The sequence below is a fragment of the Centroberyx gerrardi genome, chromosome 24 (genome assembly GCF_048128805.1).
Source record: "Centroberyx gerrardi isolate f3 chromosome 24, fCenGer3.hap1.cur.20231027, whole genome shotgun sequence".
NCBI lineage: Eukaryota > Metazoa > Chordata > Actinopteri > Beryciformes > Berycidae > Centroberyx > Centroberyx gerrardi.
In genome coordinates this window covers 13,740,988-13,755,253 of record NC_136020.1, presented here as the reverse complement: position 1 = coordinate 13,755,253, position 14,266 = coordinate 13,740,988, and the positions used below count along the sequence as shown (strand labels likewise).

Sequence of the window (14,266 nt, the reverse complement as noted above, 5' to 3'; positions counted from 1 at the left end):
AGCAGGGAAGGGAAATTATATCAGGAATTAATCAAATGAGGAAGAAAGAAAGAAGGAAAGAAAGAAAGAAAGAAAGAAAGAAAGAAAGAAAGAAAGAAAGAAAGAAAGAAAGAAAGAAAGAAAGAAAGAAAGAAAGAAAGAAAGAAAGAAAGAAAGAAAGAAAGAAAGAAAGAAAGAAAGAAAGAAAGAAAGAAAGAAACAAACAAACAAAGAAACAAACAAAGAAACAAAGAAACAAAGAAAGAACATAAATCAGGGATTAAAGTTGACTATTTGACCGAGTTTATTTGTGTGTTGCTCATTTCCCAAGCTCAACCCTTGGGCAAAATAACTAGTTTTATTACTGCATAGTATGTATAGTACAAGTATAGGGGGATTTTGTAAAACAAACAAAAAGCCCTATAAGAACAACTTTGGACAATAGCCTGTATTATTGCTATAATAATACATGTACCAATTCACAGCATGTGATGTAGGCTACTGCTGCCTTGTGCTAACAGCATAGGTATGTCATTGGAATAATCATGTGGGGCCCAAATGTTAACTTGATATCATAGAGAAATACTTTAGTTGAGCTACTATAGATATTATTTTATGGTTTTTGTAAAAAAGAAAAAAAAGAAAATGCTGGGCTATTAGTCTAGATATCCTCACTCATCAGGAATGATTTCCCCAATATTCCTCTCCTCACCAAACTTTGAGGCATCATACTCACAAGTCATTGAAGTGAATGCCTCCAAGTTACACAATTTTCCCCCAGATCAAGGGAGCTTAAACTCATCCTGGGAGACATGGACCCAAACTTATTGAAACAGCCTACCAGTATCTTTGCCATAAGGAGATGCACTAGAAACAGGCCTGCCACCCATATTAGGTTCCAACCAGTGGTCCCAGTTCATGGATTGTGCAAACACCAATCTAGACCATTTTTATTCTCTTAAATGAGTTGGACAGAAAGGTTTTATTTTTTGATTATCAGTGTATTCTCTGTTTATTTACTCAGTATAGAATGAGGTCTCAATTAGGAAACTGTTGTGTTTTTGTCGGCTTTACAAATAGATGCTGAAGCCTGTCTGGATCAAGAACGATGGCATCTATTATTGTAACAAAAATAAACAATTTCATAGTTGTCACATGGAGAGGAATGACGGGCACAGTCTGTAATGAGCTCCGTCTAGAAGGAAAACTCTGTGATGTGATAATAAGATTCAGTGGTATCAAATTTAATGCCCACAAGAGCATCTCTCTGCGGTTGCAGCTTATACCTGTGGTGAGTTGGTTATCTTGGCAGATGGATGCCCATAATCTTAAGAGTTTTATATTATCAGTTAATTACCAAGAATTTAATCACAGTAACTCTGTTGTGATGTGAGTAGAAGTTTATAGAGCTTATGTGTATTTAATTGCACACTTAAAAGGTTAAATCACAAAGAAGAAAGCGAAAATCGATGGGGGAAATGCCATGGGGCGTATAGAAACAATTCACCTAAAAACAAACAAATTAAAAATATCAAGATGACAAAAACCCAACGAGTGGATAAGAGAAACTAAATGACAACCACAAGACCACAAGGAAGAAAATGGCATAGCATAAACAGAATTCATGCGTAACAGCCGGGGACAGCAGAGACTCTGGAGGAGCTTTAGACAGCTACAGACCAGTTCTTCATCATGGGCATCCTGCAAGCTCGCTGTGAGCACCTGGAGGGCCAACTGTGCAGGGAGAACTGCTTCGGCATCTGGGAGTTTGCAGACGTGTATACAGTCCTGAGCCTCTTCCTCCTGCAGCACTTTGAGGAGATGGTCCTTCTCTCTGAGGAGTTCCTGCAACTCTCACTGCAGCAGCTGACCTGCATCATTAACAGGGACAAACTCAGCATGAGGCAGGAGGATGTAATGTTTGAGGCCGTGCTCCGTTGGATCGACCGCTCGCTTCAGGACGGCAAAGCCCGCATCTCTGTGCAGCAACTGAGGGATGGAATGCAAGTCTCTGGAATGTATTTGATCATCTACATTTTGTTAATATCTACATTATGTCTTTGAAAAGTTTTACTTGCAAATTTAACAGATGCTTGCCATCTTGATTTGATGTTTTGTTGCTTTCTTTCTTCCTTCTGTTTTGAGGTGCAGTGTTTTTCCTAAGCCCCTTAGGTGCTTTTTTTATCTTTCCTGCACAAATTATTGATTTGTACTTCTTATTTCTGTGTTTTTATTATCATATTTAATCGTGGTGATGTTTATCAACGTACAAATAAACTGAAATAAAATACGTTTTTTGAGAACTTTCTTAACTCATCAATGCTCAAAATATACATTAGTGTTTACAGACCCTTCAAATGCAAACAAACCTTTTAGCCTCAAACTATAAAACTCATGTTGCGTTGTCACACACTTTCCATCTATGCATCTAAAGCTCAAACAATTTATTTCAGTGGGAGAACAATTTATTCCAATCCAATAAATCACTATGTAAACAAATCCAGATGTGGGGGAAACAGTGTTTGAACAGAGGGAGCCATTCTGTTATTACAAATTGGGCCTAAAGGTTCAGCTGTCCTTCTGATATCCTTTTGGAGGCTGGATTGAAACATGCGATACCTGAGCTGACTGTTGCATTAGTGTGACCAAGACTGAGGAGAGCGCTGCTGACCTGCTGAATGGCTGTATGTAAGCCATGGGGGACTTCAACACTGCTGAGTGCTATGAGCCTGAGACCAACCAGCGGACTTTAATTGTGTTTATGCATGAGGAAAGGACAGATGCCAGCGACACTCAAGACAAGACACTCAGCAGAGCCTGGATAGCTCAGTCGGTAGAGCATCAGACTTTTAATCTGAGGGTCCAGGGTTCAAGTCCCTGTTCAGGCGAGTCTTTGCTTTGGTGGCTGTTTGCGACCTTGCAGCTACCCACAAGGAGGCGTACAGTTCGCATCAATGTTCACTTTACATGTAGGGGGTTTTGTACTTTATGGTCACCTGTCTATGGGGTCCCAGCATCACTGTGGGGGTGACAGGGTGGCCTAGTGGATAGATAAATTGTCCCATAGTTTGACCCCCATAACAGCCGATGTGCTCATATTCCAAAGCCATGTTTCCTGTCAAAGAGACCATGAGCAGAACCAAATCCCCTACCTGCTCGCTCATTGCTCCCTCCACGATGAAACCAGGGGCGGAGGACTATGGATCAGGCTGTGTCCATCTATAAAACAGGTGACTTTCTCCTGAATCTCAGATGAAAAATTACAGTGATTTTCCTAATGGGCTATAATTACAGGTCAAAATTTTTTATTCAAACAATATATCTCAGACACCACTGTTTACTTGTTTTAGGTTGCTCTGGGTAAAAGCATCAGCTAATGCCTACAATGTTATTGAGTGAAATAAGGATAAGTACCCAATCACTGAAGCAACCGGAATTATTTTAACAACAGGACTGCATGTGCAGAGCAAGGGGACAGTGCAAGACAAATAGACAGTAGACTGTAAGAGAGTAGACTGTAAATATCACTCTGCATACACCCATTCAGCATTCAGTCACTATTTGCATTCATCTGCTATCCTTGCATTATTTTTCACTCGGTGTACTTTTGTGGTGGCTTCAATGGCAACGAGTGCCTATTCACTGCAAAGTATTACATCCCTAAGACCAGCTAATAGGCTATGATTTTTTCCCCATGAGAAGCAGACATAGCGGACTTGGTGTTATTGCATACAGAGAACGAATCTATACGGTGAGGCAAACAGATATTTCATGAAGAGCTTCACAAAAAACACAGGTTCTGCTCATATAAGATACAGACTGTGAATCAGTGCTCCTAAACTTCACCTTCCCTCTCCCAGGTGGGTGGCTGTGATGGTACCAGCTGCCTACGCAGTGCAAAGGCCTACAACCCCCTGACTACGAGTACCTGGCGCTCCGTGTCCGTCATGTTCAACCATGATGCCCTGCAGGACCAGTGGGAGGAATGATCCACACAGACTTTTAGCCCTGTTCCTAGCTAGTGCCTTTCCAACTTAGCAAACCTCTCTCCTTCGACTGGCGTTTACTACACCTTAAACAAAATCCACTAATAAACCCTGAAAAGAAATAACTGTGTATTTTATTGCATCAGATAAGTGTAGTACAATTGTTTTTTTTCTTTCTAAAAACTCTAATAATTTGAAATAATCTTTAGTGATACTTACTAAAAAAAAACATCTTATCAAGTAATTTAGTCTCATATTCAGCTTTCAAATCTTGTTTTTCATAAACCAAGAGAAAAATTCTGCCAGTGAGGTGAGATAACGTCACTTGTTTCAGGAATTCTCTAGAAATGAGTGTCAGTATCTTGAAATAAGGCAGATCACTGCACTACTATCAAGTTAATGACACAATATACAAATTTCTTGAAACAAATTATCTAACGCTGTTGGGCGTTGGCAGATTTGTTTATTTTAAGAAAATTAAGATTTTAGGACTCAGTAATAGACTAAATGACTTGTTAAGATTGGGATTTTTTGCAATGTTGGTAGCCACATGGAATAGGTATGCCCTGCAATTTGGATGTATATCTCTGCAATCAACAGAGTTTAAGCAAAGCAAGTTTTAGTAAAAATACCAGGCAACAGGTATGATGCTACTTGGAGGTCTGTATTGAATCCTCCAGTAATGTGACACTCTATTGATACCCAAAGGAGCATTTTTCTCTTTTTGCTTGCTCTCCTCCATAGGAAGGTCAAAGGTCAGGGTCAACAGCATGCCTGTAACTCATAGGGCTTCAGTGTCTTGCTCAAGGAGACTACAGCATGACAGATGCTTGTTTGCCTTGCTACGGTTGAAGCACAGTTTCCCTACTCATGACACCATGCTGCCCTGCTACTGAACTTATAGTACACACACACACACACACACACACACACACACAATGACAACTTTTCATGACCAACACTGGCCCCCTTTGGTGAGCTTTGACAACTGCAGTTAGGAGTGGGCCTCCTCTGTGCAGAGCGCCCTCACTCACCCTGCCCTTATTTTCTCACAGTACTATATTCTAGACTAGATTATATTTTTATGTTTAAGAATGACATAACCAGAGTTAAGAAATGTGAAATTGAATCAATAAATATGACTGATCGTGCCCCAGTAAAGTTGAAACTAGATTTGGAAGTTGAAAGAGGGAAGAGAAGGAGATTAAATAACTCTTTACTAAAGGATAAGTTAAAGATAAAATTTGCCAAGCTATGGGACAATATTTTCAGAATAATGACAATGGACAGGTTACACCCATTACATTGTGGGAAACTGCTAAAGCCACAATACGTGGGGAAATAATAGCATATGCCGCTTTGAAAAAGAAAAAGTCACAAAAGCAAAAAAAAATAGAAAAAGAAGTAGGAAGACTGCAAAACATACAAAAATATTTCACAAGACAAACGTATTATGATAGCAGTCCGAAGGCATTAAAGCTCTTGGCATTTAAGTTAAAAAAAAAAAAAACAGAAGGAGAGAACTATCATTTCTGAAATTAAGGATGAAAACTCACTACCAAACATGTTTTCTGAAATATTACCAAAATCTATATAAAGGAGCAGATAGGTATGATAACGGACTGAAGTTATATGTGAATTCTTTAGATTTAACCAAAGTGTCAGAGGACCAAAACTGTCAACTAATTCGACATTCATTTATATTTGAAACGTGCGAAGCATTTGGATTTCATGAAAAGTTTATTGCATAGTTAAAAATAATGTATCAACATCCAAATGCAAGAATTAGAGTAAACGGGACACTTTCTGAAGTATTTAAAGTAACAGGAGGCACAAGGGGACCCTTTGTCACCACAGATATTTGCGATATGTATGGAGTAGGGTTTGGTGTTATTGTATTGCAAATAAAAGTTCTGGGTCAAAGTTGAGTGACAGAGACTCATGTATATATGGAATCTGCCGTATTTATTTTCTAAACCCAAGCAGAATGGTGACAGCGGGTTTTTGTGTTTAAAAATGCTGAAACTATCATGAAGCCTTTTGTAAACATGAGAAATAATGTGGTAGTTATTACATAGTAAACATGAAACGGTCCAATTTGACCAAAACATCACAGAAAAGTTGAAGGCACAGCAGATATTCAGGCATCATTTTATTTAAAGAAATAAAGCTCTGAAGTTAAAAACTATATATATAAAAAAGAAGAATCATCATATCACCTTGACATGTTGAGGTGGGAGTATATTGTGATGTGAATGTTCACTAGGTTTACAATCTAGTCAAGGGCGGATATTTCATTTCACTGTTGGGGGGGACAATAAACAGAAAAATTTCTCAAGAGCAATTCCTGAAGGGGACACCAAAGGTGCCGCCAAAAGTACTGTTGTATTAAATGTATATAGAGGTCCATTATGAAACATTTCCATAAGCACTTCATTCCTTTCTTATGAAGATTTTATCAAATTGCCTTTGATATTACTGGGGTCTTTCTACTTGGCGTTTCGGTGCACTGAAAAATGATCGGATGTCTGTTTTTCTTTTCTCTGCCATTTTAACTGACTGGCTGACAAATAGACACACACACACACACACACACACACACACACACACACACAGCATGCAGGTTATTTACAGTAGTAGGTGAGATGCAACACCCATTAACTGAACTAAAGCTAATATATGCCTAATTAGATTTAGTTTTCCCGAAAAAGCAGATCTCTAATGTTTTGCTGTCAATGTGTAAAAGTCCAGAACGCTATGAAGCCTGCCAGAAACTTACTTATATTTTAACATAATGTTTGTTGTAATTATGTCTTTTTTATTAATTAAGTCTTCATTTATTTCCAAAATTATGAACAAAATAACATAGTGGCAGCCATTTTACATGCAGTAAGAAAAAAATAATATACTTAGAACCTAATTACATAGGGTAAGTTAATCTTAAATATTATATTATAGAAATATTACTGTTACCATCTACAAAAGATAAAGTATTTTGGTATGAAATCCCGCATTTTAATCTAACCAAGTATCCTGTATCATAAATACATGTCTGGCATTTGTAACAAACCAAACCGCTTGAAAATCGGTCGAACATTCAGTGAGTTATGATGATTTTAATTGTGGATAGACCTCCTGCCTCCATACACACACATGCATTAGGAGACGCGGCTCCGTACCAACACGCTGACGCACAAGATTCAACCGCGAGGTAACGGAACAAAATGTAGTCTGGTTACAATTGTGAATGTGTTTTATTCTATTGAGTGGTAGAAGTAAAGAAAAATGTCTGACACATCCTTTGTTTTAAGTTAACCTCAGCTACTTACTGGAGGTCAGCCACCACTGACACACTTCCAGAGATCCTCCACACACACTCGTACCGAGGGCTAATGTGTGTGTGTGGGGGTTCGGGGAGGCAGGTAGGCAGTGGACCAAACCACTGTGAGGCATATGAGGGGGGGACTCAATCTTTCGAAACTTAAAAACGCATTGTTTTGCGTCTATAATTATCACAAGTGCTTTCAATGCATATTATTATATTATTTAAAATTATATAGTTATGTTTACAATGATATATTGAGGGGGACAACTCTCTGTTAGTCCCAGGAAGGGGGGGTCCGGACCCCCCTGTCCCCCCCGTGATTTCCGCCCCTGAATCTAGTGAACAACGACACAATTATACAATACAATAATACAAGAATAAAACACAATGTTCTACTGATATATCAGCAGCAATCAGCAGCATCAGCAAATCAGGCTTATTCTGCATATGTTGGTCAAAATAAGTCATCTGTCAAAATACACAAAACAGCCATCCAACTAGTGATATGGTGATATGCCACAGGCAAGCACTATATGGAGGCAAATCATGGCTCCTCATCCTGTGAGGTTTCTCAGTTGGTTACAGAGAGAGATGTTTGGGATACAACGATACAATACAATAATACAACAAAACAATGTGTGTGTGTGTCTGTCTATGTCCTCTTGCGCCTGAAGAGGCCACAGAGCCAAGAGAGCCACTTTTTCTTCTTCTTCTTCTCTTTCAGCTCTGCTGTCACTGCAGCAACCTGTCGAGTAAAACAAAATGTCAGATCTTACCTTTTCCATTGTTTCTGAGCATCATGTTCATACCATATCAGCAGGAAATGGCCTGTGTTTCAGGAAAGTTACAGTTTACACAGTACCATGGTTAAGGAGTTTTAGCTTTGCAGTAAAACTACACTGAATGTAGAAAATATTAGGGACATCTTCCTGATATTGAGTTGCAGCCCCACAATCCACATGTCAATTGTCTCAAAGTTTAAAAATCCTTTTCTAACTCGTCTGCTTCTCTTTATCTTCATCTCTTCCTTTGTGCTTGCTATAGATTTAATGAGGGAAATCAATAAGGGATAATAGCTTTTACCTGGATTCACCTCATCAGCTTACTTAATGAAAAGAGAAAGTGTCCCTAATATTTTGTCCATTCAGTGTATGCCTTAGGTTTAACATTAACCATGTGCTGTAGACTGTGACTTTGAAAACATGTTGCTTTGAATGGCGGCTCACCTTCGGCTCTGTGCTCCAGAACTCCTCCCTGCTCTCCTTGCGCTGCTTCTGCAGACGCAGCTCCAGCAGGGTCTGGTCTCTCTCTGTCTCCCCCTCCTCTCGCTGGACTGGGATGTTGACGCTGAACGGGGTTTCCTCTCCGCTCTTGGTGCCTTCAGCAAAGCTCACAGAGGGCTTGAGGTGGTTGAGGATCTCTGTGGCGATGAGGCTGCAGGCCAGCAAGGCGATCTGAGGATCCTCCATCAGCCCTTGTCTGCTCAGCCAGACGTTAGGAAGGGCCTGACCCAGAGCGACTTTGAGGGGCCAGGACAGATCCAGGCTCAGTTTGATCTGCGAGAGGAGAAAGTGGGTGAGTTTATACACTGAATTTATACACTAAATGTACAAAATATTGGGGACATCTTCCTGATATTGAGTTGCGTTATGTCAGTGAAGTGATTTTGAAGTGAATTCATGTTCCTTTTAAAATTTGATGTTTTTGTTTTAACCCCAAATGAAATCAAAACAAACCTCCTGCTCGGGGTCGGTGAGGCGTTGCAGGTTTCGGAGGAAGACTCTGTTGTGTTGGTACTTGGCCGCCTCCTTCTGCAGCAGGGAGTGGATGTGCTGCACCAGCTCCTTCTCAAAGGTCCGGTTCTGCAGGTGCTGCGGCCGGTACAGAGTCTTATCTCTGCCTCGGAAAAGTTCCACCAGGATGCATTTGATGGTGGACTCCTGCACCACAGCTCTTTCCTGTGTTAGAGGAGAAGATTTTGGTTGGTTCAGCTGAACCCTGTACAGATGGAGCTTTCACTTCAGGGGTAGTTAGGGGTTTGTAATCTTTGACCCGGACTAATATAAATTTGCTGGTACTGTTAGCATGTGAGGAGCCAGTAGAAACATATAGTTTCACAAACACTTTCTTACACACTGTTTTATTTAGCTGAAGTAAACCTACTGTAGTCAGAAGTGATTGGACACCAGCCAATGGTTGCGGAGGAGAAGACTGGAGAGATCTGAAGCCAGATTTGGTTGGTTTCCCCTCAGGGCCACAGACAAACCCCTGGTCTCCTCTCCCTCCTGCAGTTCCTTGGACACTGAGAAAAGACCAACCGTCTAACCCATCAGTGACAGGCTTGGTCTCTGCAAACAGTTCTGTCTCTGGGAACTGCTTCATGAAGGCAGCCAGGCTGCAGTCGAGGGCCAGAGGGTTCTTGACGAAGCTGCTGTCCGTCGGCGTCTTCACCTCCTCATAGTCGTCACCAACAAAGAACGTGCCGTCCACCCACACCACATCCCTGTTGGACGAGCGGGGCTTGGCGACTCTGCTCCGGTATTCCAGGATGTCCTGGTCAGTGATCCTGCGCAGAGCCTTCTGAAAGACCTTGGTGCACCGGATCCAAGTTCCATACTGCTGGAACATTTTCTCCCGCAGAGATTCAGGGAGAAGCTGAGAGAACAGCCTGGTCTCCATCTCATCTCTCTCCCTGGGTGCTAAGAGCAGAAAAGAAGGATCGGTCAAGCAGTGTCATAATACTGGGAGCAGAGAATAAGGAGGGGTGAAGCAGTGTCATAGTGGAGAGTATTCCTAAAGTTAAAAAAATCATGGGACCGGCCAGACCGCCATTCCTCCCCACAACATGAATCTGGTTGTGTTGAGAATACCTATTGCATGAAGTGCAAGGTATTGTGGGATGTATAGCAATAAATGACCATAGCTTCTTCCATTTGATCACCTTGGTTCGGAGCACCTGACAGGTCGGCCTGCCTGCCTGGCTGGTACATAGTCAGGACGGCCTCGATGATTACATGTGGGATTGAGCAGAGGAGAGCAGGGTCTCTCATCGCCAGCAGTTTCTTCACCTACAGCAACAGACCAGGCATTTTTGTGAGAGGCAGTCCAGAAAGATTTGGACCAAGGACAATTTTTAGGAGGATTTTGTCAAGATAGGGCATTAGGGGTTCAACTCCCACTGGGACAATCCATTCTGAAAATGCATGTGCTCACAGTATTGCATGAAAATCATATCCAACAAATGGGATGCGATTGGCACTGATATCCAGTTGTACCTGAATAGATGATCCAAAGCTCTTCATGAGGCGGCTCTGGAGCAACACAGCGGCTCTCCTGGTGTTACACAGTGGAGGAGGGAGACTGGTATCCACGGCAATGCCTGGAACTCTCCGCAGGGTCTCCAGAGTCACAGCACTCATCTGGACAAGGAGAGGAGAGGTGATCACAATGAAGAAGAGAAGAGAAGAGAAGAGAAGAGAAGAGAAGAGAAGAGAAGAGAAGAGAAGAGAAGAGAAGAGAAGAGAAGAGAAAACAGAGTTAGATAGCAGTAGTTGTAGTAAGGGTAGTAGTATAGTAGTGGTGGCAGTAGCAGCAGCAGTATTAGTAGTAGTAGTAATAATAGTAGTATTAGTAGTACACCTACATGGAGGCACAAGGCCAGCAGTTGTTGCTGATCCAGCTGTCTGACACCAAAGCCGCTCAGTGGGTGGAGCTTCAGCATCAGCTGGATGAGCAGATCTTCCACTAGCTCACTGCTGACAGTGAGTGTAGCAGGGAGAGGGAGGCAGTCTGCTGCCGACACCACCCTCTGTCAAATCACAAGCTGGTAAGTGTTTGCATTTACTTCATCAGCTTTTATGTTACAACTAAATGACTTCAAAATCTTTTCAACTTTTCTCCTTAGCTTGCATTTCTCTGATTTCTTTTCATAGCTTTCCTCCCTCTTCTCTGTCTTAGATCATCATTCTAAGATCACAGGAATAGTTTGATTGCCATTGTCAGGACACCATGGCTCTGACCTTTGAACTCTCACTATTGGTTGCTTGTTGGTGATGGAGGAATTTAAGCTTATGTTACTGTTGCAAACACTTTAAGTCTTGAAAATGTCTAAAAATGTAAATGTTACCTACTGTTTTTTTTTTTATATGAACTTTACTGAAATTATACTTAGCCTATGTGACTGCAAACAGTGCTTCCACTGCAAAGCTGTCACTCTGAAAACATTTCTGAATCATTTTTGTCATCATACTTGACAGTTTTATGTTATTCATGTCATGCGTTTTAAAATGTGTCAGCTGAACAAAATTAAAATAGAATACAATAAAAACATTAAACTAATCTCGACAGGATTAAGTTTAATTGAAAGTAAGTTTAACTTGTCTCACTCACCAGTCTGTCCTGGTTAGGTGACAGCTGATCTGGGACCAGCTGGGCTATGTTCAGAGCCACCAGGTGAGCAACATATTGCTGGAGGATGGGTGAAGAGACCAACAGAGCTTTCTCCAGCACGGCTCTGGGCCCTAAAACCTCCTCCAAGCTGCCCAGGATGCACTTGGCCACCTGCAAATATACACCTTAGATATAATATGGTGGCAACATATAGGCCTACTGTTGATCTTACACTGCAATGCATTTTATTTTTGTGTTAACAAGTCATTCAATGTATTTTGACATAATATTGTCAACACATTAAAGGGGATTCCTCCTGCACTTGCAGCATTTGAACATGCCAGCAGTACAGTATCACCTGGTAGTGCGCAGTGGGCTGGAGGAGACAGTTGGCCTCCTGCTTCTCCTCCGTCACCTGGACCCAGGGGAAGGAGGGAGAGAGGAGGCGCTGTGTGTCCAGAAGGCAATTGGCCTGCAGACAATTTCCAGACTCAGGGGCACAAGGGCTGATCTGGAGAGCACAGAAGACCAACATGAGACATGAACTTGAGTTTCAACCATGAAGATTTAATGAAGGGGAAGCATGCATGTACTGTATAACTCACCAAGGGAGGGAGCAAAAACATAAGTTGAGATTTGATCAACTATGCATGTAATACAAGTCAATAAGTTTAATAGTTGGAGCATAACGTAATAAAATAATTCTGCAGAAGCCTGAACTGTAACTACTGGAGCATCTTGTGATTATCTTTGGATTCAAAGGTTCCCATTTCATATCACATTGAACACACATCCGTGATAATGTACCTGAACTGTCAGCTGGGAGATGACTTGTTTGAGGGAGTAGCTGTGGACCAGCGCCGTCCAGGACTGGATCCTGGTGTGGGTCTGGGCCTCAGCTTTCTCCACCTCAGAGGGACTCTGAGAGTGAGAGTCCATGATCTCTACAAGGCAACCTGAACACCATGGAAAATAACATACAGCATGGCATGATACAGCATTTATTCAAGTTATTCATTTATAGTACAATATTACTACAGAGAAAGACACCAATAGCTCAATGAAATGTTTGAGGCCTCAAAGAAATGTAGCAGGAGCCTTGACAGCAGACAGACTCATATTAAAGCTGTAACTCCCCCATGTGAGGCTGATCAGGGCCTGGTTTCCCAAAGGCATTTTAGTATTAACCAAGAGCATCTTGCTAGGATGCTTTTGGGATCCTGATCCCAATACATTGCTGTCTACACAGAGAATCATCCGATTTCACCTGTTTTTCCCTCTTACAACATTAAATTTGTGTTACAAGAGGGAAAAGTGTCAAATTTGAGCTTTGCAGTGTAAGTCTAGCCATAGTGTTTCATTTGGGGACAATATAACTAACTGTAACATGTAACATTTCACTGACACTTAGGATGCTAAAACGTAGGATTTGTTTTAGGCTTGTGAGTGAGTGAAAGTGAAGTGAGTGAAAAAAATCATACCTTTGCAGGGTCTTGGAGAAGGTGGTTACTGATAAGAAAGTGGTGAATGCGCGCTCAAAGCAACAGCAGACAACAAGGTGAAAACACAGTCAATCGCAGTCTTGAAGACGTGGTGTATACGCAGAGTGAATCCATGTAAACTGACACACAAAGGCGCCTCTTGGACCTGAAACTCTGATTCCATAGATTCTAAACTCTACAACTCTCCATTGTGCCCTGTGACATCACAGTTCAATGTTGAAGAGATGCTGCTAAAATGGAAATGCTCTATTTTTATTGCTCAGTGTATTTAGTTTATTTTATTTTATTGTATTTTATTTTATTTCTGGGGCAGTCCATGCTGCCAGCTTGGAGGAACAGGGAAAACAATAGGTGGGGTCAGTGGAGGCAGATAGGATTTGCATTGATGCCGCTCCATTAAAAACAAAGACACATGACAATGAAGTACATGAGATAACAGTCATACAGCATACCATACATACACACCTAAAAACACACGTGCCAAATCCACACCTACACATTATTCTTACACTGTGCAAAGAGTGCCCACCCTTTAATAAAGTGACCTAATGCCTTACAAAGATCCTTCATTTACCGGACTTCTAATGCTTCCATTAAAAATCACCTAGCCTGCACATTCAGGTGACAAACAATCTCTGTGTAGGTGTCATTATGGAGCCGTGAGGTTGGACAGCTAATGCTCTGGTACCTGTTCCTAGAAGGAAGGAGTTTGAAGAAAGAACTGGCAGGGTGTGAAGGGTTGGTGGACAGTTTCTCCCTGTGAATACAGGTGGCATATGGAGCTCACAGCCAGTGATCTTAGATGATGTGCTTGTAACTCTCTCCAGCTGCTTCCTCTCTTGAGCTGTTGTATTGACATACCATGTTGTGATGGAGAGGGTTATCACACTCTCAGTGACAGCCCTGTAGAAGTGAACCATAGCTTCCAGAGTCACAGCAAATTTACTGAGCTGACGCAGGAAGAAAAGTCTGTGACGGGCCTTACTGATTATAAGGCTGGTGTTGGCCTCCCGCTTCAGTGTATGGGAGATGGCAGTCCCAAGAAACTTCAAGCTTTTAGGATTATATGTGTGCACAAGAGAGAA

General features: G+C 41.5%; 1 non-coding gene across 1 annotated transcript; it reads left to right on the top strand.

Moving 5' to 3' along the window:
• Nucleotides 1–2,794: 2,794 nt before the first annotated feature.
• Nucleotides 2,795–2,867, top strand: trnak-uuu (transfer RNA lysine (anticodon UUU)). The gene has a single exon. It is a non-coding gene; the product is annotated as a tRNA-Lys (tRNA).
• Nucleotides 2,868–14,266: the final 11,399 nt, after the last annotated feature.